Below are 27425 nucleotides of genomic sequence, written 5' to 3' on the forward strand. Positions count from 1 at the left end.
CCCCCTCCACCTCTCTGTCTCTCTATCTCTCCCTCCCCCACACACACACCTTAAACCAGCTTATATTTCAGCTCTTTCCTGGACTCGAACTCAAGTTCTGTCGAAGGGTCATGAGGACTCGAAACGTCAACTCTTTTCTTCTCCGCCGATGCTGCCAGACCTGCTGAGTTTTTCCAGGTAATTCTGTTTTTGTTTTGGATTTCCAGCATCCGCAGTTTTTTTGTTTTTATCAACGTGATCAAGAAGTCTGATTACCCAGTACAATGGCACAAAGGACATATCATCCATACAATACTCTCAAGGAATTATTCAACCACCACAGACAATAGTACTGGAATAGGGTCATTCAAACCCTCACTAAATTTGGAGCCAGGTGCTGTTACTGCCACCTCAAACAGGAGGAGAATTGCTCCTACAATGAGAGCTGATAATATTTGTCTGGATACATCTTCCATGGAAAACCCTGTGTTGTTTCAACCAGCAGGGGCTGATGGCATTTGTCTGGACTTTGCATGAGATCAACTAAATGGACGTTGGAACAACAGGAAATATGTTTTGACATGTCTGAGTTAAATTATCATAAAAGCAGAGCAGATCTGCGTAATGGGGCTACAGTCAGAAGAAGGGTCGAGTTTCGTCACCATGACTCAGGCCTACATTCTGCACTGGACAGACCAGCCATTTTGGGGATTATAAGCATTTTCGGCCATATCGTGATGATATTGGCCTGAAGGTTTAGGGCTGCAGTCAGAAGAAGGATCGAGTTTTGTCACCTTAACTCAGGCCAACAGTCAACACCGGGCAGACCAGCCGTGTTGGAGATTGTCAGTTTCAGCCAAATCGTAGTGATATTGGCCTGAGGGTTTTGTGAAGGTTTGGGGTGAAAATTTTGTGGGTTTTTTTGCCAGTACCTTGTAACTTGTTTCAGCCAAATCTTGGTGATATTGGTCTGAGGGTTTTTTTCTTAAGGACGTGGTGTTTTGCCTGTGTCATGGTGACTTTGTGTCGGGTACTGGGAATAGGTTGTTTTTTATTTTGAGGTTTTGTAGTGTGGGGTTGTGGGTGATTCAATGAAGCAATTGTAAATTATTAGAAGAAGCTTGTCTCACTGGTCATTCTGTTCAAACCATACACTTGTGAATCTGATGTCACGAACTTGAATGTGGCGAGGGTCTCTGAGGGAAAAGGGGAAGCCCTATATTGTTGTCCCCTACTCCTTAACTATGGACACTGGCAAGGCAGCATTTTGTTTTTGCCCATTCTCTCATTGTTCAGATTGTACCAGCAGTGCCATTGGTCACATCTGCCCCTAGGTCATCCCACCTGCTGCCGAAATTTTTCATCTTTGTGCTTAATTCCCTTCATAGCTTTGCCCCATCTTGTATGTGTAAATTGGCCAGGGTTACAATAGCCCCGAGTCTCTCTTGTTGTCTGACTCTAGCCTCTAGAGAATTCCTCCCTTCCCTTTACCATTGGCCGTAATATCTTAGGCCACTTGGTTCCACATTTTAAGATCCTCCTTAAAATTCATGTCTTTGACCAAATATTTGGTCACCTTCCAATTACCTTCTTTGGCTCAGTGACCATTATTTGTTTACCACACTGTGAAGGCTTTGGGATGTTTCTCTATGTTAAAGGGCAATGTAAGTTCCTGGTGGTGCTGATGGTTATGTTAGTGATTATTGGGGGAATCTTAGGCTTTTATTTTCCTGTGGGTTTCACTTATGATTGGTTTTCTTTTAGGTTGGCTGGACTCCATGAATTTTTAATCCATCATGTGAGGAGGTGATTTAGTTAATGGGCTAAAGGCTTTGAGTTGAAATTCAACTTAGACAGGGGCACAAAATGGCAAGCAGTGGACAAGCCAGCCATTATACACCCTGCTCATTTTTCTTTCTATTGAAGTCAAAGCTGAGTTTCAAATGTATTCTTATTTCATACTTTTTCAATTGGGAAGCAGAGTGAAATTCCATATTGGAGCATTGGACATTTTATTACATTAAAGGCACTATATAAATAATTATTGTTGGAACACCTACACACTACCACATAGGACTTCAAAATTTTGATCTGCTTTTGAAATTATCCAAATATTATGTTTCAAATCTCAGAAGGATTATCTGGAAGGATAACACCAAAAAACCGTGCATTTATATAGCTCCTTGCGCAAACACTGGAAATCTTAAAGTACTTCACAGCCAGTAGAGTGCATTGAAATATAGTCCTGAATTTTTCACTTGTCGGGCGCACGCAATCGGCCAGCCCAGGAGCAGACGGGAAAGGGGCCCACGACCACAATCAGCCCCGACTGCCATTTCACTCTCGCTGGCCAATTATCGGCCAGCCAGGATGATACATGCGCTGAGAAAGGTTCAGCACTGCCAGTGGGTGTGGGAAGAGGGCAGGTGACAATGTCACCATGGGTGCTGGTGAGTGCTTCCAGTGAGGTCCCTCAGACAGCTGCCTCAGGGAGCTGCAGGCCTCCACAGAATAAACAAAACAACACAAATGCTGCAAAATATGTCCGTGCAGCACAATCAAGCACCAGAAAGCATTCCCCATAAAGAACAAATCCCCAGATATCTCTTTTTATTTTATTTCCCCACAGAGACTTCATCCCATCCTGGATCAAAGTTTGAGCAAAAATGTAAAGGTTGCCCATCTGCCAACCGTAAAAGTGGACGGGCCACAAAAAATCACTTTCAATTGCCTCCTATATAGTTACTGTTGCAATGCAGGAAATGAGGCAGCCAAATTGTGTGCTGCAAAAACTCCTACAAACAGCAATGTGATAATGGTCAGATAATCTGTTTATTGTGATGTTAATTAAGAGATAAATGCTGGCTTTGAAATTGGGGGTAACTCCCCAACTCTTTAAAATAGGCTTTGTGAGATCTTTTCCATCCAGAAGACAGATGGGGCCTCAGGTTAATGTTTCATGTTCAAAAGACAGACCTTCCAGGAGTGCAGCATTCCCTCAGTAATGCATATGCCAGCCTTGATTTTTGTACTCATGTCCTGGAATGATTCTTGAAGCCACAACATTCTGACTTGGTGGCAAGAGTGCTACCAATTGAGCCACAGGTGTCCAAGGTGAAACAAGATGCATTTCTACAGTGATTGGAGGTGAAAGGTTAGAATATCATTCATTCTCTTGCATACTTCCTCACAGCCAGTTTTAGCACTGCCACAGGCCTGGAAGCAGATTAACATTCTACTCAAATATTATGTGGCAATGAAGAAGGCTAGAAGGGTGAAGTGATACTTTTTCTAATGTGAACAATTTAAAAATAACCTTTGTCCCTATGGGCCTCACTAAATGTCTGTTATAATCAACAGTAGAAACTCATCAAAATGGACCCAATATAAGAGGAACTACTTTGTCAATTCCACAAGGTTAACGTAATATGGATTCAATGTACAGTGAACAAATGTCCAACAACATAATTGCATCTAAAACTTCATTCTTTTAATAGTTCCTAGTGCAGAAATGAAAGTTAAGTTTGATGTCTGTGGTGTTTGTTGATGTTTTCCAAATGCCAGCAGAAATTTCTATTTTCTGGCTCTTGACTAGCAGTGTGAGTTCCAGTTAGTTCCAGATAGTTTTCATATGTAGAACAACTACCAGCGGTGCCAGAAAAGCTTGGTCTGAAATCTACTGAGTTGGAATAGCCCGGGGCTCAAGTTGCATCATACACCACACAATCTTCAGAACAAAGTGGGAAAACTGTGCATTTAACTCATTCATTGAAATTGTAGCTGTGCACAACATGTTTTACACTTCTAAATGGCACACAGGTTACAAAACACAGCCAAAGTGGATTTAGCAGCCAACATGCACAATGAATCTATTGAATTTTTGAAGTGGAAACTAAACTAGTGAGTGAGGGCTATCCAATCTATTAACATTTGATTTGGATTTTCAGAAGGTGTGTGTTAAAGTTCCACTCATGAAGCTTACAAAAAAGATTTGCATTTATATAGTGCCTTTCTCAATATCCCAAAATGCTTTACAGCTAGTTGAGAACTTTTGAAGGGCAGGGCAGTCACTTTTCGTAGTGAATGGCAAATTTCTAAACTTGATTGAAAAGTGTTTTACCAATAGAAAGCAGAAGACAATGAAAAGAAAGGGTCCTTGAAGGCACATGGCTGACTGACACTGACACTGAACACTGGGTTTTGTTCTGAATAACTTTAAGCTATTAATAACTGACCATCCCCCACATTCCTCCTCCCACCATCACTCACCTGTGGTTTGGAATCCAGCAACGATCCTAGGCCTTGGATAGATGTTGTACAGACAGCGCCCCACTGCCATGAAGTTAGTAATATGTATATTATTGGAAATTATTTTTCTTTTAAAAATAGAGGTTTAGTCTGTGGGTGTGCCTTAATTGGATTAAAGCCAGCTAGTCTGGGTGCTATGATGTAAACTACTAGTTTTGAGATGTAAGAGAGGCAGAGTGTATTTGCATTTTGTTGAATAGGGCATTCAAGAAGGCAGGGGGAGGAGAAATCTGGCACCTAGCTAGCAGAGACCAAGCAATATGTTTATATTACTAATAAAATTGGTACTATCAAAGGGGTTTTATTGTTAGAAGAGGTGGAGTTCAAAGGGGTTGGTGATACAATAAGAATTTACATTCAGTGAGATTTGCTGGATATAACCGATTGCAGTTTTATGTGTGCAGGGCAGAGGCAATGTAAGATCAAAGCTTTTAAGCCTACCACTGTGTCTGCAAAGGAGCCAAAGTGAAAGGAACCTCATTTTGAATTTATAAAGTGAAAATCCTTTGCCTGGTGCCTGCTTAAAGCCTGTGGGTTGCTGTTGCCTTAATGGAGATTAGTCTGGGAATTTGTTAGGAGTTATAATAGTAGTAATTTGTAGCCATGTGTATGTGTTTAATGTGTTGTAAATTAATAAAATGTTTAATTTAGTTTAATATAAAACCTCTCGAGAACTGGTGGTCTGATTCCTGAATTTAGAGCTGCATCTCAAACATAACCCCTTAACATTATAGGTTATGACAGTTGTTTAAAGTTTCCCCCTGGGATTTTTAAATGATTCTGTTTTACCAACTGCTGGGTCATAACGTCCACTGCCCCCTCGATGTCGCTGCCATTCAATAGAACTGCTGACCTCTGATTGGCCGGGGGGTCTCAACGGGAGGGACCTCTGCCTCCAGGGCCCTTGATCCCAAGGAAGGCCCACCACAGTCCAGTTAAATGCCTGAGTGGCACTAAATTTGGCAAACTACCCCTAAAAATGCGACACAGGGCTCTTGTCGACTGCTCGTTAACAGGATGATCAGGTAAGCAGAGAGACCAAGAGAAGAAACATTGAAGCAGATGTGAACCATAATGGAAAATAAATATTTGGCTTCTTATTATTGAAAATCTCAATCAGAACAAAGGCAAGAATCATAAAAGAAGCAAATGGCCTGAAAAGCAGGTGAGCACAAGATAGTAAACATTGAGTGAAAACTTCCTCCAGGCATTGCCAAGAAAAGACAGAAGCAACATTGCTTTGCAAATGGAGCTAATCCAGGCAAAATTAATTAATTTGAAATAAATGATAGAAATCCTAGACAGGTTAAAATTGTGTTGAAACCAATGAACCCTAGGGAATAAGATATAATTATGAAATAGTATTAAAGCAGACAAGAGGTGAGATTTTTGAGGAATGAACAATCATTGAAGGAATCATTGGACCCTAGCTAGGGGCCAGTTGACCAGAAGGGGGTTTATGTGGTACTTGTATTTAAAGAGTGGCAAATCAAAGAATAGGCCCATTAATTTTACTTCAATCCCATGCAGAATAATGGAATTAATGTTTCTGGTGTAAACCTGAAAATTATCTGTACAATAACAGTAGTCAACATGGATTCAGAAGAGAAGGACCTGCCTGGCCAGTCACCTTGATGACTGAGGAAATTACACCTCAAATGGATTTTAACCTTATGACGTGTGGACCAGATGTCCAAAAAGAAAATAAAGTTCCACACGCATACAGTTGTGTTTAAATATTAGAAATGACACAACTGGACCTGGCTCTAAGAGAGAAAACTTATGAAAGGAGTTCTAAGAATAAGGAGGAAATGCTCAGTGGATTGCCCCTGAGCTCAATGTTGGGACCACTACTGTTTCTAATTCATATTAATCACTTAGATGCAGAACAGCAAGGCAAATTGGCCAAATTTGAAGATGAAACCAAGCTGGGAAGGGTGGTGAAATTGGAGGAGGAAGCCCTGAAATTACACAATGGGGAAGACAACATGTGGAAGTGGGCAGAACAATGGCTGAATAAGTTTTATACAAAGTGTAAAGTACTGCATAAAGGAAGAAAACATGGCAAACTTACCACATTAATGAGTTGAAAAAGCTAAGGATGGTGTTGATAAAAACTTGGGAGCCTTAGTAGGGTTACACTCAACAATTTTGATCCATGTAGAGAAAGTCAAGAGAATGCTAATCTGTGTAATCAGACAGCAGCATTCAAATCAGAGTGACTCATTTCCAAACTGTGCACAGTGCTCTGGCCAGACCATGCAGAGCAGTGTGTTCAGTGCTGATCACCAAAGGAATAGGGAGATATTCAAGCCTAGGAGGCAGTACAGAGAGAAGCCACCAGGTTGATCCTTGTCTGGAGATCTGATGTATGAGGAAAGATTTGAGAAAACATGAGCTTGTCAGTTTTGAAATGTAATCTAATAATTATTTAAAGCAGTAAATGAGATGAAGAATGTAAATCCAAATAATTACTTTGAATAGGTAAAAGGGCATGGATTCCATCTGGCATAAGGAAAATTTAGGACTGATATCAGATCTTCCTCACACAAAGTGATCAATAAAAGGAATAGATTCCTACATACAGGCAATAGCCCTGAAATCATTGAAGAAACAATTTAATGCTGCAATAGAAGCACTTTAAGATCTTGCTGGATAGATAGATTAAGATGGATCATGTAGCCTCCCTCATCCTGTGATTGGTCAAATGACCACTCCAAATCTTTCTAACGGTCACATTATGTGTAATGCTACTTTTAAGGTGGATTCTGAAAATTGAAGAAATGAAACACCCACAAGAAACACCTACAAGGAATTAATTCAAAGAATGACGGGAGGCTATGGTTAGCTATTGCTTTGACTTGAGAGGGAATTAATCCAGGTAGGTAAAATTCTCGGTGTATGTAGGTGTAATCAGGCTAGTTATTTTGTGCATCGAACTAGAAGGATGAATACAAAAATAGCATAACACGTGATATTAGTCATTGGTAGAAATTTGGTAGATTTATGACATATATCAAGCAAAATGTGATGTACCAATTGATTTCTTCAGAAAGAACCAAATCTTAAACTTTCTACCTGCTTGTCACCACTGTTTTAAAACCACACAGGTATTTCTGTACAATTCTTCCATTACCACAGGTGTTGCTAATGGTCATTGTATAATGCCCATTGTGCCAATGCAATGAAAAAGAAAGAAAGAACTTGCATTTACATAGCATCTTTCATGGCCTTAGGAAAGCTCATTGCAGCCATGGCTCAGTATCTCCACTGAAGGTTTAGATTTGGCTCTGCAAAACCATTGTAGCCAACTGAACCACAGAGTCTTGTTCCTTTTCTAAAGTAGCTAGCTAAACATTTGCTAATCTTTGAGAATTAAACTGAATATTATAAGCATAAGGTCAAATATGAATATTCAAATTCCCTGTGAAGCATAATGGTTCCTGTGTTACAGAACCACAGATTACTAGGTTACAGAATGTAGATATCTGCAAGCTATACCTCACTCACTAGGAACACCTTTTGTAGAAATACCGCTGAGTTCTGAAATACCTCTGATGTCGGTGACTCACTGCAAAGTGTCACTGGTTCCCTACTGAACGCATTCACTTTTTTCCTCACTCTGTCTCTCTCTCCCACTATCTCTTCGCGTAGTCATGGGCAAGATTCATAATGTGGTCCATCAGAAAATGTCAAAACAGTTCATGCCTGTACTTGTACAGCAATTCTCCTTTCTGTAGTTTCAGAGATTACCAATAATGGATCCTCATTTATGAATGTACAATGACTTACAAGGCTATTATGCAATTAAGCTGCCTGAATGACATGGGAAAATTAGGAGGCTGTAAATTACCTGGGTAGTAATATGCGAATAAATGAAAATCTGAACCAAACAGGCTAGTAGGGCTGAATGGACTTCTCCTGTTGCCAGGTTGCTAAAAACCTTTGCACCTTAACTTTTAATAACAAACAACTCCAAAAAGTGTAGTTCTAAAATATTTACATATGGTTTTTAAAACAAACATTTCCTTGTCAACACTGGAATGATCAAAATATCAAAATATTTCCCACAGCAAAATAATCCCTTTTTATCATGACAGTTAAGTTTTATCTTGCACGTTTAAAATAGCTGAGAGAAAATAGCTGTAGCAGGAAAAGCGAGGCCCATTAGCATATTGTATGTGGTTTCTGGAAGTACTCTGCTTAATGGGCATGTTCTTATTCCATGTTTAAAACACGGTTCTTCATACTAAATGAAAGCTGAAATCTTGCCTTTTTTTGTCACACCTGAAAAACAGGTTGAGGAAGATTTCTTTCCAGTCCTGCTGAAACCAACCTCCTGACAACAATTTCTTGTACAGTAGGACTTTTAGGCGCCTTCAGAGGGAACCAGGGGGAGGAAGATAATAGGGTTAATTATTATACAAGCCTTTTGTTTTTATAGCTTTACAGGTAACTACTCTGTTTTAAGTAATCACAAGTAATTATTACTCAATGTATCAGCTCATGATTTCAACTCTTTCAAATATGCTGCTATGAATTTTGTAAAATGTGATAGTTTACCATTACTGAAATGGAGACAAAGATGAGTTTTAAATTTATACAGTCTTTAAACTTTATCAGATTTCAGTATTATGGTATAAGTTTTGCTTATGTCCATAGGTATAAATAATTAGCTTAAGTACAATTAAACAACAATTTAATTTTCACAAAAATCTACAATAAAGTCAGCCAAATGATTATTTTTAAGTTTCTCCATTCAATAAATAGAGAATATGCTAAATATCCATTGTTATAGCCTTCCACTTGAGCCAAAATTCTGCAGGAGGGTCTATGAATAAAGCAGTATTTAATCCATCAATACCCAGATAAAGTGTCGAAAGTTAATTTTTTACAACAAATTCTCAGTATTTATATTATTATGTTAATACAATTGAAGTGTTAGATTCCTACTGCCTTCCAAAGGATCAGATTCTACCAAAATCAATTGGTATTTAAATATCTTCTCCCCTAAAAGTCAATATATTGAGATTGTAAATTTCTATATGCTGAAGGCGAAAGCACTCAGAGCAGAATTTTGCCCTTGGTGGATGGGCTCGGTGGGGGCGGAGGGGGGCAGTCAGGAAGCCGACAATTGGCAGCAATTTCAGGATGGTGGGCCAATTAAGGCCCGCCCAGCGTGAAACGTGAGCGGCAGCGCTCAGTGCTGCCTGCGCTTGGGTGGGTGGGGAATGGAGGATGGCGAGCGGGCCCAGCACGAACTTCGCACGTGCAAGCGAGCGCTTCATAAACCCCCGAGGCACAGAGCTGCCTCAGGTAGAGAGAAAGAAAGTAAAGAAAATAAAAATGTAATAAAACATGTGTCCCCCCCCAACAAGGTAACCTGCGCAGGGACATGTTATTAATTCAACTGTGAAACTTTTATTTTATTTTTATTTGCTTTTGAAAACCTCATCCCGCCCGTGGATGAGGTTTCCAAAACAATGCAAAGGCCGCTTGTTGGGTTGGATTGGGCAGGCATTGAAAAATTTAGCTTAATTGATTATTTAATGGCCTTAACAGGCCTTTTAATTGTCAGCGGGAGAGCTGCCGACTCCGACCAAACTATCGCACGACTGCACGCCGGCACGTTCAGCCGACATTAATGTGCGTCATTTCACACTCGAGCGGGTTGGGCATGCACCCGCCCGCCGAGCAAAAATTTCTGCCTACAGAATCGAATGATCCCAATTCTGACACCAAGGTGTAATTTTGAAATCTCTCAGCAAGCAGCAGGAGACAATGTTGAAAAATTTTAAAATCTTGAGTTCCTCGGGGGAAGAAATGGGAATTGATAATTTTCTTCCTGAGGAAACATATGTGATGAAAGCTCAGGAAATGTCCTTTCTCGGATACGATTTGGTGTTGTGTTATTCTGTACAGTTACCAGTGCAACCTTTTACACATGTGGGCTGGACAGCTTACATTCTCCAGTCACCAGTCTCCTGTCAAGCTTTTCAGTTCTTCAGTTGTGCTTCATTTTCTTGGAGTAACTTTTAACAGTAAAAAAAAATCATTTCCTTAAATTAACAGAGCTGGAATGATTCCCATGGTGATGCTGGAGAATTAACAGAAGCTGGGGCTGTTTCACATAAAATCATGATGCCATTGACATACTGTACACAAATAGCCTAGCTGGAAGTCAAACTGCAGGTCTCAAGGACAGTAAATAAGCTATAAACCAAATAAATGAGCACCCCAGCAATGTGGCTCGGAAATAAGGGAGTTGCACATCTGGGGCATCCTGCTTTTACCAGTGCCTTCAGATGAAAAGTTACAGTGTCATTGGTCTCCCCTTTGCTGGCTGTGCTGACAGGAAATTCCACATGGACATTGGTCCCTATTTTCCCTGGTCGTTGCTGAGCCTTGGATATAATTGGGTGCCTAAACTGCAGAATGCAGCATTTCTTGAGAGAGGCATTGAATTATCATTCTCTGAATTAATATCACAGATTCTCTGGTTTAATTTGACTCTTACTGTAATTGTACTTGAACTTATTGCTTGCTCTATTCCATCAAATTGTGACTAGCACGCAAACAGATGTTTTCATATCTAGTGTTGTGGTGAAAGTGATTTCATTGTAAAGAAGTTTCTCTGTAACTTTATTATTGTTGAATGATTTACAAAAAACGGAGCTAATTTCACTCTGCTACAAAATACATAAAGGACAATAAATGACTGGCAGTGAGTAAGGGAATAATTTAACCAAGAGCAGATTGCTGCTTTAACCCCTCTACAAATGATAGGCCAGAAATTTGACTTGTTAATACCAGATTTTTGATGATGGCAAACAACATTGGTGAGAACAGACATGCCAACTGCACCATCTCATAACTCAAGAGACAGGCTCTTTAAAAATTGAGATTTGATAGAAAAATCATGAGTTGCTATTTTTTCAAGCATAAACCAATGTAGATTGACAGTTAGTTGATGAACCTCTTAAAAGAACATGTCCAGTGACAAAGACATTTTCTACAATACAACAGGCTACACTTCAAAAATACGTAATTGCTGGCAAAGCACTTTGAGGCATCTGAGCATGGCATGCTTCCACTTCAAGGACACCCAGGCGTGGCATAGCCATGGAAAAGAGGACCGGGCAGTCGAGGGGGGCGCTCAGCACGACTGCCCGCTGCCAGGGCCTTTTGGTTGTCATGTTGGCCAGGCCCAGGAGCAGTCCCATGAGGTGGTCCTGCGATCTGCCCATTTCCCCTTCACACCAGGTGACCAAATATCCGGCGCTGAATTTTCAAGTTCCCAATGGGGGCAGGAACAGGAGCAGGAACCATTTGAAAATATAGTTCCTGGATCCCACCACCTCCAGAATACGATGCAATTTTCAATGCAAGGGCAGAAGCGGGGTGGGGGGGTGCCGTTGTCGGAAATACGCACACCTCCAATTAGAAGTGTCTTTTAAGCTTGTTATTGGGCAAACTGAAAGGTCTCAGTGAGCCAGCTTCGGATTTTCAATTGGCAGTCACGTGGAAAACAAAGTGTCTGGGATATGTCAGGGCGCACCTGGTGTGAACACAGTAGGGAATACAGCAAGGAAAATGGAGGTGCCAAAGAACTTATTTGAAGGACGGAGAATAAGGCTCAGCTGCTCAACCAGTGGCACAGTGTTGCTATTGCTGGTGCTGAGAGGCTTCTCCTTCTCAGCAGTGACAAATTGGAGCCCTGAGAGGGGCATTAACCATTTGGCATCACACAGGCCACAGAGGTGGCAGATAAAGCCCTGATGAGCCAATGAGTGCCAGCTGAGGGAGTGAAAATGGGAGCAGGTTATTCTGACATTGGACGGAGTAGCGAGGAGGAGCTTTAACAAACACATCCTCCTGGTCAGAAGGAGGCCAGATAAACAGACCAAGGGCATGCAAGGGGGAAGAAGGTGCTACCCAAGACGTCAGGTGTACCATCCGAGAGTCAACTGCCTGCAAATGACACAGTGCCAGTGTCACAGGATACTGCACCACCTTGCGGCCCCCTTAGTAGTCTACGCCTGCAGCCATTGAGATGACCATCACCCTGAATTGTTATGCATCTAGGTCATTCCAAGCATCTAGCTGCAGACATGGGTGGCATGCCGCAGCCGGCCAGCTTACCCACACCATCAGGTAGTTCATGATTGACCTATTCCAGGAGGCAGGGGAAAACATCCAGTTTGAAACAAATGGGCCAGCAAAGGCAAAAAGGCCATCAATGGATTCCCTCAGGTTCCGGTGGGGGGAGGGGCGTCATCGATTGTATCCACATAGCCATCAAAGCACCGGCAGATGAGTTAGCCACACACTGAATGTCCAGCTGGCCTGTGGCCAAAGTAAGTGCACCTTACAGGTCTGCATTCAGTTCCTATATTTCTTCATCCTGTAAGAGTCCCAGGTGCCTCACCTCTTAGGACGTACATCCAAACTCCAAGGGTGGCTGCTCGGGACTAAGGGTCATCTGCAGAAGAGGTGGCTCCTGATACCTATCTGGTACCTAGAAATGGATAGGGAGAGGCACTACAACCAGAGTCATCACCTAACATGAACCTGCTTTGAGCAGACTATTGACGTCTTGAAGATGCACTTCTGTGACTTTGACCAGTTGGGTAGTGCCTTCCGGTATGAGCCAGCCAAGGTGTCTTGTATTGTTTCAATGAACAGTCATTTATGACTCAAAACATTAACTTTGTTACCCTCTCTGCAGATGCTGCCAGACCTGCTGAGTTTTTCCAGCATTTTCTGTTTTTATTTCAGATTTCCAGCACTCAGGCTTGGTGTCTGGTATTGTGGTCATTTGCTGCACACTGCAGAAAATGACAAAGAGGACTGGAACTGGATAAAGAGGAGGGCCTGAAACACCATTCTTCCTCTGAGGAGGATGGGATGAAGAGGGCACTGCTGAGGAGCCTGGTGCCCAGGCATTGAAGGAAGATAACCAATACCCAGTGGTTGGCAGCAAAGGCCATGCTGATTCAGCAGCGCTTCACCTGATTGGCTCCCAGTCCTATGACAGATGACTCCAAAACTCAACATCCACTGCAGAGACAAAGTGTCCAGGAAACACATGCATCTCAATAATCCCATTGCCACCCAGAGACATGGAGCATAGGGTCTCCGCTACTACAATTTTCCATATCGTAAACCACGCAAACGCACCAAACCCAGGCACTCCCCACCCACCCCACCTCACCGCCCCCCACTTTCATTTCAGTCTTCACAGCAAGCTATAAAAACACACACCTAATATCATACTACATAATTATTGAAACAAGATAAATTAATGAAACCGTAAATAGCAAACTTCACCCAGGTAACCCATCCTGCCTTGCACTGATGCCCACTTCTATGGGGTGCTCCTCATGTAGCTGAGGATGAAGTGGAAGCAGCCTGTTCCATTGTCTCTGCATGGACTGCCCCGTTGACTTCCCAAGGCTCCACGATACCTCACAGATCTCCGGCAATCTTACCCACCTCTGCTCCCGAAAGACCCTCCTTGTTTGTGACACTCAAGGCCCATCATCAAGGCCCAGCAGCATGGCTGCATCCACCTTCTGTTCTCCAAGGGGACTACCTGCAGCTCACTCTGCCTCCCTGTCCCCCTTCTGCCCACATAGTGCTTCCTGCTCAACTGAGGCCCAACCGCATTGAGTGTGCCTGTGCTGGTGCAGAGGTAGGGTGTGACAATGCAGGATCTGTGGAGTCAGCTTCATCCCCGCAGAGGTGGCCGGTGATGTCTGAGCTAGATCACTTTGTACCCTTCCCAAGGTAGGCCCTACAGAGACACAAAAAGGTGATGACAATTCAGCCTACTCAGCACAACCAAGCTCATAGGTGATATTGGTCACGTAGCTGCCGTGCACATTGGGCAGGAGTTGCCTCCATGCCTTTCATCTGAAGATAGAGCTATCAAATGACCCTGTTCTGCATGGCCTCCCATCTTGCCATCGCCATGGCCTGATGCAATAGCACCCTCGATATCTAGTTCTGCCTCCTGAGCGTGGGTTGGTGAAGGTCAGGTACTCTGCCTCCTGTGCGAGCCATCTCGTATGTGTTGTAAGCTCTCTTTTCCTGCAAGAGGAGGAGAGAATGATGTATGGGTAGGTTGCCCTCCCTCACCTCCAACAGCATGACATCGACCTGATCTGTTGCGCTCCTCAGTGATGCCCCCTTCTCAATTGCAGCCCATATGTGAGGGTGCCTGACATCTCAGCAGTGCAAGTGGGCATTTGCTCTGACAATGTTAGGGAGCACTATAAGCACCCAATCTGCTCAACTCCTGTGCATGCTGCTCCATACAGAGTTAAGGATCCTGTCACCTAGCTGTCACTTCTTCCTCACCTTCCCAGACCTTATCAGGTCATTGAACCTCTTGCGGCACTGGACTTACTTCCTCACACTACAACTGCTGACCTCTGCTGCTACCTCCAACCAGGCCATTTTGGTCTTTTGAGTGTAAAGGTGGGTGGGAGGGGGGGCAGGGTTTCTTTTGCTGGATGCTGGGAACAGAATTTCCCATGTCAAGATAATAGCCCCTGTCAGCACCTCCAAAGAGGCATATGAAAAGCATGGGACCACATTTGCCCATGCCCTCATGAAATTGCAGTCCATTGCCTTTTTAACTATCTCAATTGACCATTAATTGGCCTTAATCAAATGGAGAATTATGTTCCCATTTCCCTTTCCGTCCACCTCATTAAATTGTAATCTAGCGTAATTACATCAGCGGCCCAATACACATCATTCCACCCACCTCTGAAGAGGTCTATTTCGGCATTGCAAAACTCAAACCCAGGTCTTACTGCTCACAGGCACGGACTGCTTCATTGTCTAAGGAATTGTAAATGGAATTTAACACTTAAACGCTTCTACCATTTAAACATTGGAATACAGGTACACACAGCTTGCCTCGAGAGGTTTACAGCCACAATGGACAGAATTATCCAGCTCCACCATGGTGGGGGCAGGGGCAAGGGTGGGGCCAAAAAATGCAGCAAGCCATTCAAATATCCGTTGGCTTTGGCAGGACCGGAAGATCCGGCTGGAAAGAGCGGCCGGAAAATTCCAGCCAACATTCCTCTGTATTGATCTGGCATGCTCTGCCTTCTTATACACAGCTTTAAAAAGCAGATGCTGCACAACCAGTGTGGTGATTTAAAAGATTTAATAACAGCAGGCCCTGCTAATTGTACTAGTGAAGATGGCCACATTCTGTGTTGTCAAGACTTTCTGTTCTCTGCTGCATTTTGGGTTATTCCACTGTGTACGCAAACTCCTCCTTCATATTTCCAAGTGGATACTTAGTTGCTGGGAATCCTGATTGATCTAGTGAAAAGGGGAGAGACAACAACCACGTAGGAGAGTTACAGTAAGATGCAACACCAAGCTTTCACTTCCAGGAGGTTTTTGAGTGTGTGATTGAAGAATTTTATAGAAAATGGCCCAACCATCTCCAATGCTGTCTGCTATGTACCTTCCTATGGTCAATGGGGCTTGTTCCAGAGGGGTGAGCATTAGCAATGGAGCATGACCACATCCTGCACTGGTTGTCTCTCCCTCCTGCTGTGCCTCAGTTTTTTTTTTAAGAATGAGTGGAAGTAGGTTCTATATACGAGCTAGCTTACACTTGCAAGCTTAAACATTGGAAGAAGCAATGAGTCTGGCCAAGAGTGAGGCATGTTTGTGAGGGAAGCAGCAGTTTTGAGAACATGAGTGTAGGCAGAAAGTAGGAGCAGTGATGTTTTCCTGCTGATTAATTGATAAGCAAAAGGGAGGGATCAATAATCCTGAAGCAAAAGTAGAGTCCTCCAGGACTCTGCAACAAATGAGATGTGAAGGGGCATCATTACCTTGGCACTCCGGGTGGTATTATTTAAATTTCTCTCTGAACTGCAGCGAGGGCCTGAAGATAATTCTGAATGAGTTCACATGCTGTGCCACAACTCACTATGCCTGTTTACCAATTTGCCTTTGAAAGAAAATAACTGAGTAAAGTTATCAGAATGTGACCTTTTCCTTCGCCAACACTTCCAATCATACAATAACTCTTGTTTTTGCCGTTCTAACATTTTAAAAGGTTGAAAGCTCTTATGTTATACTGTGTATATGTACAAACTGGAAACTTGAGAATTCTTGTCTTGAACTATCTTTAAGCTCTGGCGCAAAAGTGTTCAATCTCTTTATGCGTTAACAATATTAAGAATTCTTCCTCAATAACAAATCATCACTCAAAGCAATGGATAGAATGCTTTTTATTTGACCAGCTGGTTGATTTTTTTCCCCAGGGTAACAAAAGTCTCCTCATTAGGTGAGAAATGAGATGAGAGAATGTGGGTGTAGCTCGCATATAACCAAATGATGCCCAACAGTTGGAATTGCCAAAAGAAGTCAGTTCTACAGCAAAGCAACAAATAGATCCAATCACCAAATTTGCTGATGCTGCCCTGTGCTGTGAAGGGTGTCAAGAGGGACTTGATAGGGATTTGGGGCTGAAGAGAAAGGGAATCCATTTCAACTAAACGTTGTAAAAGTTTGTGCCTTCCTAACCCACAAAGTCCAGTGTTTCTTGCAACTCAAGGAAAGAGGCAAATAGTCAGTTCATTGGTTGGCTGGGAAGGCAACTTTCTGCTGAAGAGTCATACGGACTCAAAATGTTGACTGTGTTCCTCTCCGCAGATGCTGTCAGACCTGCTGAGTTTTTCCAGGTATTTTTGTTTTTGTTTTGGATTTCCAGCATCCGCAGTTTTTTGCTTTTATCTTATTGAAGTTTGAGTTCTTGTCAAAGTGGGTTTCACATTCAGGAAGTGTGGTTTGAGTAATTATACAGTTCTGCATCTGTGCCAGTTAGTTAGGAATTTGAATTAAGAACATCATTGCTGTGGGGTTAAACAGAAAGTTTGAAATGTTACAATCTGGTCTTTTCATCATAATAGTATGTTGGCAGTGCTGGGGACATGTGGGACTGGATTTTAATGAGCAGGAGAGTGTAGGTTTGGGAGCTGGTGGAGGGTGTTAAAACCAGCAAAACTGAGCACATCTAGAGCTTGACTCCAGTCTACTAATATCTGGATCTCACTGAAGCACGCTGGGCTGAGTGCAAGCAACCCCCTTGGACAAGGCAGGTCACCACTGAACAGAACGTTCATTAATTGCTCAATTCCAATAATATTAGCTTGCATTTTTAAGTTTAAAGTTGGGTCCACAGGTTTCCCAGGCTTTTTGGGACTTGCTGGTGGAAGCAAGGTGAGAAGACAACAGCAGTTGAGGGAGCTGAGGGCAAAATGTCAGTAAGTACTCGATACTTTAAAAAAGGTATGTTCACAGTACTTGTGCTAAAAGGTTACTTTACACACAATAGAAGTTTCTTTAACACGTTGGAGATTTGTGTAGAGTAAGGGTTCACTCTAACACTACTCTAATAATAGCTACTGAGCATGTGCAAAAGGAGTTGTGTTATAATTATGTCACTCAGAGAGAGGAGAGTCTGAAAGGAGCAATAGCCCTGTCATAATGTTCAGTAATCTTGTATTTCATTAATTATGTAAATAAAAGTACTTTGGAGAAAGGATCTTTGCATCCAGCCAGATTTCTGACTAAGAGTAAGATACCCATCACTTTCCAAGATAACCCCACAATAACAGATGGTGGCAGCAGTGACTACACGCACAGAGAAATGTCAGAAAACAGCCTGACAAGAAGCCCAGCAACAACAGAGAGCAGTGAGTGAAGGACTTTGAGGCCTACACAATAATTGGACCAGAGAGGGAAACCACGAGGACAGCCCAGCAGCTAGCACAGAAAGCAGCGCAGGAAACGGGAACCTTGACCGAGGGAGAGCAATGACTTCTACCCTACCTCTCCAAGAATCATTCCAGAACATAGAGGGCCCCAGACAGGCTGAGCAATGACAAAATTGGAGAAGGCGTTTCACTCATTATTGAAATGCTTCAGGCCTTGCGAGTAACAATGACAAGGATCAGGTTGGTACCTTGTTATAGGCTGTTGGTAACATTGCAAACAGCATACTGGCTAGATACCGGGTGGACGAAGAGACAGTCTCCTAAAAGGAACCTTTGACAAATATTTCAGTCTCTGTCGAAACATCATAATGCAGAGGGCAACATTTAACCATTGAATTCAAAGACCAGGTGAAGGAATTGATTCATTTATAAATGATCTCCACCATTTGGCTGATAATTGTGAGTACAGTACATTAAAAGATGACTTGATAAGAGATAGAGTAGTGGACGGTGTTTTGGAAGAAACCCTGTCAGTCTTTCTACAATCTCGGGAAGATTTGACACTGAGTAAATCTGTACAACTGGCAAGGCAAGCCCGAAGAGCAAAGGCAAAATCAAGCCGTCATAAGGAGTGAAAGAGAAATTCCACAGGAAAACCCGATAAAGCCATTCAGTTTCACGGGTGCAAAACTGAAAGTATGTCACGCCTGCAACCAGGGTAACCGCCATTTTCCAATGTCCCCGCTGTGGCGGGAAGCAGATCCACAGGCGTGAAGAATGTCACTGTGCAATTCTGGCGGGACATCGGTGGGGCAAGGTTGGTCATTTTAAAACAGTATATCATTCAAAAAAGCCTGTGTTTGCAAAGTGAAAAGAAAAATCTTTTAAAGGAAGCTCTGTACAATAAATACAAGAACCAGACAACCAGGAAATCACTTTTCCAGGGGAAATCAAAGAGAACAAAAGCCAGTGCTGGAGCACTAATGTTGAATTCAATGGACATCATACAGAATTTAAATTGGATACAGGAGCTGGAGTCTCAATTTTGCCTGACACAGTTCAGTGGCTGCAAAAAATTACCCTGCAACCTCCATCAATCCAACTCCAAGGTCCAGGAGAAATCAAATATGTGTCAAAGGACAGCTTGATGCAACATTAAAGTAGAAAGAACAGAAAAATCTCTGAGACATTATGTGTCATTCAGAACCAGGAATGCTCTTTGTTTGAACCCAATCCTTAAAGTTGGTGAGGTCAATGACCAAGAACAAGACAACGAATTTAGAAGAGAATTTTCAAAACTCTTCAGAGGCTTGGGAAAATTAAAAACTGTATAGCACACTATGCTCAGGACAGATGTAAAACCCATTTGTCTATTTATACCCGGAAGGTCCCACACCAATTTCTCAAATGGGTAAGCAGTGAAGTTGAGGCAATGCTTTAACAAGGCATTATTTCGCCAGTCACAAAACCAGCCAGGTGATGTTTTGGTTTGGCACCAGTTCCAAAACTTCCAACAAGGAGCACCTTGATTCCAATGCACTGGAAGCCATTCGCAGGATGGACTGCATACCTTGATCCTCAGGAAGAAACTGCAACTACAGAACCAATAATGAAACAAAGGACAACCCTCAGGGAATGAGTTTGGAACAAACAAACCCTCAAAAAAACTCTGTACACATTCAGAGAGATTGATGAAACCACCATGGAAACTATCCCTTTAAAAACAGAGTCTTTGAGGGGAGGTGTTGGAGGATGCATATATAGTATGTAGGGATAAAGACTTGGGGGGAGGTGTAGAGTAAAGGGTTAACTCTAACACTGCACTAATAATAGCTACTGAGTACGTGCTTAGAGAGCTACGTCATAATGATATCACTCAGAGAGAGAAGAGTGAGAAGACTCTAAGGAGCAGTAGCTCCATTCTGATGTTCTGTAATCTTGTATATAGTTAATTATATAAATAAAAGTACTTTGGAGAAAGGATCTTTGTTTTTCAGCCAGATCTCTCACTAAGAGTAAGACACCCATCATCTTCCAACACAATAAAACAATAACAGAATTTGGAGGCCTGAACTGCACTTTGGAGCTATGATCTATCAGACCTGCATGGATGCTGCCTTAGATTGGATGTCAGATGGGGGCCAACATGACCAGTAACAGGAGTAGCCCTGTTGGTCACGGATCCCTAGCTTCACCACCAACCCCACCTTCCCCCCACCCCATCCCCAGCTCCTGCTGCATCTTCCTCCATGGCAAATGAACAGAATATCCCTTCAGGAGCTCACAGCACCTTCACTCACCACCTCCCCCCCTCCACCCAAAAACCACCCTGCACCACCTCCCCCACCCCCGCCCCCAGCCAGTACATCTAAGGAGGCATTGGTGAAGCAGGGCGCAGTCTTTACCTGTCTACCTTCCATTGCAAGACTCTTTTTCTATCCCAACTCTAACTACTTCACCTTGCATGTTTGAAGTGTTCCTTTAAATACTGGAGTCAAGATTATGCCATGCAGATTGTCATCACATATGCCAATAAATGACTGTGTGAAAAGTCATTGATAGATGCAATGTGGGTATTTCTGGGGATTCCCCACATGCTGTCATGGACTTGCCATTCCCAGCATAACTGCACATTAGAATCCAGCCCATTATTTATCGTATCACTCCTGCTCTTCTGGCTTGTAAAGGCTTGACTTGGGCAAAAATCTTTCAATGGCATGACTTAAACATGATCACTTTAGCACTTAAGGGCAGTAGGAATTTATTTTAAAAGGAAGAGTTTTTCAACATTCAGCAGAATTGCCAAATCTGATCTAGCTGAAATGTTCAAGATGATAAAAGGTTAAAACATAAAAGGAGCACAGTTTTTTTTTTAATAGAGCATTTGAAGAAAGAATCAATAGTGGAACTGTTTCTCCCAAAGGAACATTAACTTATCATTAGGTTACCAAGAAAGAGCATGAAAACGAACAGTCCATATGGGCTCAAGACCCAGTTCAATGTATTTTTGGAGAGCCAGGTTTTGAAATAATTGTGGGAAGATTGGCGTCACCTATATCTAATTCTGCCCAGGATCAATTTACATGTAACAATTTATCAAGTTGTAGTCTAATGTCTTTACAGTGGTGTAAACTTGCGTAGAAAACAAACAGACTTCACATAAAATCCAAATGCTTGCTGCATCAAATCCGGCTATTTTGAAGCCATTTAACACCTGCAGCCTGTGACATGGCGTCCCGCACACATAGAAATAGAAAGAGAAAGCGGGATCAGCAGATCACAGCTAATTCCGAGTTTATTGGAAAAAGTTCATGACAATGGTTTCTGCCCAAAAGTCAGTGAAAAATGGTGCAAAAGATCGAGGAATTTCAAGCGCAAGCTATAACCATGACAAATTGAATTTCTGGAGTCTTTTGCATTGAGTTCAAAAGCATGTGCTAGAAAGTGGTCCTACGCAGGAAACTGGCCACGGCCATGGTAAAATTAATCATCATGATCAGATTTCAGCAATTGCAATTTGTGGCCCTTCAGGGTGAGGTGGCGGTGTAGCGGTATTGTCACTGGACCAGTATTCCAGAGACCCAGGGTAGCCGTCTGGGTTCAAATCCCATGACAGATGGTGAAATTTGAATCCAACAAAAATCTGGAGTTAAAAGTCTGATGATGGCCTGGAAACCACTGCCAATTGTTGCAAAAACCCATCTGGTTCACTAATGTCCTTTAGGAAAGGAAATCTGCTGGTCTACATGTGACTCCAGGCCCATTGCAATGTAGTTAAATGCTCCCTGAACAAGGGCAATTAGGGATGGGCAATAAATGCTGGCCCAGCCAGTGACACCCATTTCCCATGAACAAATAATAAAAAAAAAATTGGCTTCTTGTTTATAGGCACAAGGACAGTAATAGGAAAGTTTTAAAAGATTTTAACTAATAAATATTTAACTTAGAAACTGAGGGCGGTATAATAGTGAAACTAATAAAGGGGGCTGCTACATTTTTAAAGTCACTGTTATTTAAAATCAAGTTTCAGATGGGGGACGAGGTGCTCTTTAAAAAATGCTCCTTTTTCAAGCTTTCCATTCTTAAATATATTGATACTTTTTAACACAAGGAAAAAAATAAACAATTGCATTCTAAAACATTGCCCAATTATGCTGACACATGGAAGGTTTTACATTTGTTATTATGCAAATGTGTTTGAGCAGATGTTTGCGGCATAACTTCACTTTAGGAACTTAGCACAATTTTGAGCACAAATTCTGCCCAGATTATCAGGTGTGCCTTGAGCAGAAGCTCGACCCCAATATATTAGTGCCGCACTATTTTAATCAAAGCAGTGCCTCATCCAGTTTAGAATAATCTGGTTTCCTAAAAACGTCATTAGTCCATTAATGGACAATTCAGGGCAGCATCAATATCTGATGCAAGGATGCTGTGCAATTTTAATTAAGTAAGTGCACCAGCCTTGAAGCCTCGTGTTAGCCATTCTGCAACTTTGAACTATTACAAAAGTGACAAAGCTGCTGTTTAGTTCAATTAACTTCCCTCAGTTGTTTCTAATGTTGTTCCCAATTGCCTTTGTGCCAATTTCAGAAGGATTTTAAATGCATCTGCGGATGCCAAACAGGTCAGGAAATCGGTCTACTCCTAAACTGAGCCCATTGGCAAGTCAGGCCTAAGAGTAGTGTTCAATTGTTTGATTGTCCTGTGTTTGATTATGTGAGTCAGTTTACTATTGATGCTCACTGTGCTTGAGTAGTTAAGCCTGGGTATGGACTCAGAGAAAAGTAAACAAATGTAGAAGTTGCCGGAAGCTAGCGCTGGAACTGAAACAGACATTTTAAAGCACTGTGAATAAAACCTATAAACTAGTGTCATCTTTCATAGATATAAAATATACAACACTAGGAGTAGGGGATGAGGTGATCCTGGAGAGGTAGGGGTGGGTTCAAATGTGCAATCAGTAAGCTTGAATTTTTCTGAGTGCTTGCTTCTCCTAAATTCTAAGAAAGAAAAACAAAGCCTGAGAATTTTCTGGCACACAGCCTCCTGCTGTCCCTGTAAGGATCACTGGTTAGGTTGCTCAATGCCTGGAAAACTGAGCATGTGTGAGGCAAGTTCCACCTAATTGTACTTAAATTTTGTATCTTGGGATCCTACAACCAGCCTAATGCATGATTCAGGCTGGGTGCCCCAGATGACAAAAAAATCACTCCAGCCAATATTCGGCTCAGCATGATTCATAGATTGTGGCATGAAATTTAGAGAACTTGCACTGGTTCCCTATCGATAAAAGGCTGGGCAGCCATGAGTTCAATTTCTCCCTTAACGGCATTTTATAGATGAGCACCGCGGACCGACAAACAAGATACATCAGGAGACAAAGATCCTTTGAGAAAAACCTAATTGGCAAATCCAAACATTTCTAATCCTAATGCAATAAAATGAAACAATATAATTACCGCTTTCAATGGCTTTAAAAAAATAACAAGAAGCCATAGAAAGAACAGGCGCTGTCTGATGCTTGTGAACTCGGTCATTCTCATTCAAAGATAAGTAGGCTATAAATGTCAGAATTCATTTGAGTGTATATGCAAACAGGAAGCATGGAGGGAGTCTGAGGAGATTTCCCCCAGACTGATGCTTGCACTGCTGAATCACACTACAAACCTGATGAACATTTTATTCACATTACACTTGGGTGACAACATCAGGGGTTCCCTGGCCGTGCTGCAATACAGATCAGATGCAACGCAGATCAGCCTACACATGTCCCAGTGATGAACTTGCCCTCATCAGAATAACATCTCTTAGTGTGCCACTATGAAACGTCTGTATGCTATATCATTTGGAATCTTATAATCAGATCATCGACATTATATATTTCAGAGAGTTTAGTGTCCATGGCTTTGAGAAACTTTCAGGGAGAACAGTCATTTCCGTGGCTGGATTTCAGGTCTAGATGGAAGAGTGAAAGGACAATGATTGTTTCAATGGCTGTCAATGACATGAGACATTTGTCTGAGCTGGATTTAAAGCAAACTCAGAAATATGAAAAGATAATGTTCTAACCCTCCACCTCTCCCTGTTCTCTTTGCTTAATCATTTACCTTAGGATGGAGCTGAATTGCTCACTTCCAGTGGCTCATTCACATTGGTAATTCTGTTTTGAAGAAGTGCGGAAAAAAGACCCATTCAGTGGAATAAGTCTTTTTTTATGGCTATAATGTACTGTGTGATTTTGATGCTTTTCTAGTGCTACACAAATGTGAGCACTCCGGCAGAAAGGCTCATAATCTTTGCTACACCCTTTATAAATATCAAAAAGGCCAGAATGAAACAGGATACGAACACTGCAGCACTTGGTAGTAATTCAACATATGTACTTTCAAATACTCTTTCAACATTTTTAATTGCCTCAGCAATCTCAGAAATAAATAAAAAAATTCAGCTGACCATACTCAAAGAAAAAGCCTCAGCGTCTCTTCAGCACATCACTGCTGAGCAGACTAATTGTTTACTGAATGCTGTCAACAAGTTGACCCCAATTTAACCCTGCCACCAAAAATTGGGTGTACATGAAGTTAGATGTGCCATGTTCCCTGGAGCCTATCATCATTATCAAAATGAAAGTCGCATAAGCAGATTAGTTTGACATCCTCTCCAGCTAGTTTTCTTGGTTGTTCAGCAGATTTCTTATTTTGGCAAATCAGTCTGTTAGTTTATTCTGACATTATCAGCCGTGGCTCAGTTGGTTAGCCTCTGAGTTACAAAGTTCTGTCTTCGAGTTCCACTCTAGGGCTTGAGCACAAAAATCAAGACTGACACTTCAATGCAGCATTGAGGGAGCGCTGCATTGTCAGGGGTGCCATCTTTCAGGCGAGACGTTAAACCAAGGCCCCTTCTGCGTGTTTGGCCGGATGTAAAAGATCCTATGGCGCTATTTCAAATAAGAGCAGGAGAGTTATACCGACGGTCTTGGCCCATATTTATCCCTCAGCCAACATCACAAGAGAACAGATTATCTGGTCATTATCATATTGCTGTTTTTGGGACTTGGCTGTATGCAAATTGGCTGTCACACTTTCTGCATTGCAACAATGACTACACTTCAAAAGTACTTCATTGGCTGTGAAGCACTTTAAAATGTCCAGTGGTCATGAAGAGTGCTATATAAATGCAAGTCCTTTGAATTAAACAAAACCAAAGAAGCCTGGTGCTATAGAACTGGGGGTGGAGATGCAACTATAGATGCCTTCTAGCTATAAACAGTGAGACAGGAGCACATTGACCATAATATTACAAGATGTTATAATTCTCCATAAAACACAATGCCACCTTAAGGGCCTCCTGCAGTTTCCCACCGATTTTTCCGATATTAATAAAAACCCTTGCTATAGCACATTACAACAGTGTGAAGTATCTTTTCGGCTTTTGTCTAGCAGAGCAGAGACCAATAAACACACTTTCAGACAATCTGTCTTCAGTTCATTATAAAACTCCCACTAATATACTAACACGACAGTAGGAGCAAAGTCTTCAACATTTGGCTATTAATAAACACTCAAGATAGTGCATTTTTACAAGTTTTAACATGGTTCGTCCACAAAGTTAGATCCAATTAAAAATCTGTCAACAGCCTTTTAGGAAGTGGGTAAAAGTATTATTGGAGCCACAGAATATCACCAACTTGGAAGTCACCACAGGGAGGAGACAAGTTATTAGCCGTTTGATTCATCTATATTTAGCCAATCCCTTCATTGTCTGAGATGCTCATGTAAGGATTGAAATTGATAAAAGAAAAACAAAGTTTATTCCTAAAATGCTAAACTAAAATAGCAAATTGTTAAAATAGACATACAAAGTTAAAAAAAACTTAGAAAAACAATAAAAATGAAATGGATAAAAACTTCTAAGTTACTGATGTGCATACATCCTTAACTATCTGTAAAATTTCAAGTGCACTAACATCACAAGCCAAGAGATTTAGCAAGTGAAGGTTTTAAAATGGCCTGTGATAAGGAACTTCATAAGGGTGTCATTAAGTTTAAACCATTTCCCCCAGGCACCAATGATGAATCAAAAAAATTAACAACCTTTTTTTCATTCCAGGCATTCTCCAAGGATTTATTATTGCCCTCGAACCTGATGGTAACATCAGCCATGGCCACATCCCTAACTTTAATGAATGTTGGGCTTCAGAACATCATTTGATGTTCTGAAATTTAGCTAGATGAAGTCAGCCCAACCATATTTAATGACCTTAGCTTTGAGTTGTTTGAGCTTTTAATATACCTTCTAATCCTGGTGCCCTTCACAATCATGGAGTTGCCCAAAATGTGGGAAATGATTTTGTTGGCCGTCCCACACTTTCTACAGTCTTTCATGTACCCAACTCTGCCCAAGGACAGCGAATATCTGGTTGGAAATTATTTGTTCCATGATACAAGAGCCTTAATTAAATGGAATTGCTCAAAATTGTTAAAATGAATACAATTAATGGAGATACAATCAGTATAAAATATGAAAACCCAACCCCTTGATTGTTCATGTTAACCTACCTCTGGAACTCCCATTCGTGCCGTCTCATGTACTTGTTCACTACTCTTTTTGGGTTTTTTGGTGTCTAACCAAGAACATCTGAGGAGGTCTTCCCACATCTTCCTCTCTAACCAGAGACACCCTTCTATTCAAAGACCCACAAGAATTATTGCCGAAGAGCTTGATTTCCTGCAGGATCTACAAATCCTTGTAATGCTTTTAATGCAATCGATGAATGAAACTTGGATTACTGGGTCCAGGGAAGCATCCAAAGCCTCAGGTATCCTTAAAACTCCAGCAGGTACTTGAACTTCTAATCTGCAGAGACACAATCCACCATTTCTACTTCTAGCATACAAAATACCATCCGAGATATTGGAGGGAAGATGTAATATGATCTTACCAACTCTTTCAATGCCTTTATCCAGGTATTTTGTGATACCTTGTTAAGAATGAGGTGGAAGTAAAAGTAGGGTATCATATGTTTTTAAAATTTCCAACCTCGGAGTAGGTTTGGGTACATCAGCATCAAGTTTTTTTACCATGCCCTGATCCTTGGCATCCCAATTTTCATCTTTGGTGTCAGGTCAGGAACCCGTCTGGGCTCCTAGATATTGCTCAAAATTGCCTGGTATAATGTCAGCTAACTTATCACCATTCAATGTCTAATTGTTGGCATTGTAAAGGAATGTTGTGTTCTTGAAGAACATATAAAAGCCTGCAGCTTCCTTCATGCTGATGTCCAATCCTGTCTTATGGCAGGAAGCTTTTCAAGATTCCTAACCATACCATTACAGGAATCACTCAACAGCACAGTGTCTTCAGTGAAGGCCAGGG

This window comes from Carcharodon carcharias, chromosome 19 (assembly GCF_017639515.1).
Source record: "Carcharodon carcharias isolate sCarCar2 chromosome 19, sCarCar2.pri, whole genome shotgun sequence".
Taxonomy (NCBI): domain Eukaryota; kingdom Metazoa; phylum Chordata; class Chondrichthyes; order Lamniformes; family Lamnidae; genus Carcharodon; species Carcharodon carcharias.